The following is a 1,431-nucleotide window of genomic DNA, read 5'->3' on the forward strand; positions in this document are numbered from 1 at the left end:
TCAGTTTGTAAAGAATTGATATATTTATAATACTGAGTCATCCAATCGAGGAGTATGATATATTTCTCTATTTATAAAGGTCATCTTTAATTTCAATAGAGTGTTATGATTTGCTCCATAGAATTATTGCATATTTTCTTTTATATTTATTCCTTATTGACTAATATTTGTTATGCTTTGGTAAGTTGTACTTTATGAAAATATTTTTAATGTCTCACATTTAAAAACACTATTTTGGTATGCTCATATTGTAGAGAATGGCCTTGCTAAACTCATTAATTCCATCAATTTGTAGATTATTCCCATTTTTTAATGTAAAAAATTCTGTCATCTATAAATATTGACAATTGTCAATGCTGATATATTGAATAAGAATAGTAATAATAGCTATCTGTGTTTTGTGCTTACTATTATAGATTTAACATTAAATATTATGTTTGTGGAAATTTTTGTTTTATCAATATCCTTTGTTAGATTGAAGGATGTACCCTTTTGTTTCTCATTTGTTAAAAGTTGTTTCTTTTTATTTATTAATGGATTTTGATATATCTCTATAATATATAAGATAAAAATGTAATTATTCCCTTTAAAATGTTAATATGGTAAATTTTAATGATCGATTTTCCAATGTAATTCACATTGCATGCCTGGAATAGACCTAACTTTGTCATGATTAAAGGTAATGTTTTGCACATTAGATATTTCTGGTTTTGGTTTGTGGAAGTTTTGTTTCAAATTTTTGCATCTATATTCATGAATAAGAGGGACCTATATTTCATTTTCATATTTTCTTTTTTTGGTTTTATGTCAAAGTATGCTAGGCTCAGAAAATGAGATGTAAATATATTCTTTTTGTTTAATTTCCAGCAAAATTTACATAATATTGGAAATATTTATTTCTTAAATATATGTTAGAACTCACTGATATGAAAAAAAAGTTATAGATTATCCTTTGCACTATTGCTGCCATGCATTTTAACATTTTAATTCTATATAACTATACATTGTGTGTATGTGTGTGTGTATAATGTTTCTTGACTATTGAACATGAATGTACAGGTCAATGAGTTGTCACACATGAACATACTCATGTAACCATCACTTACGTAAAAACAAAACAAAAAGAGACATAAGCATACCCCAGAAACCCTCTCTGGGTCCTCATCAGTCATTACATCTGCTTCTAACCCCAGCCACAAAGATACTCGCTGTCACAACTTGTAACACCAAAAGTTAAGTTTGGCTGTTTTTCAAGTGTATTTTGTGACTGGCTTATTTCATTAAATATTATTTTTGTAAAATTTATCTATGTTCCTATGTGTAGCATTAGTTAGTTAATTTTCGTAGCTGTTAGGTACTGCAGTGTATGTCAATTGTATTATTCATGCATATTTTAGTTTACATCTAATTAAAATAATGTTATAAGCATTC

The sequence above is a fragment of the Hipposideros armiger genome, unplaced genomic scaffold (assembly GCF_001890085.2).
Source record: "Hipposideros armiger isolate ML-2016 unplaced genomic scaffold, ASM189008v1 scaffold_300, whole genome shotgun sequence".
NCBI lineage: Eukaryota > Metazoa > Chordata > Mammalia > Chiroptera > Hipposideridae > Hipposideros > Hipposideros armiger.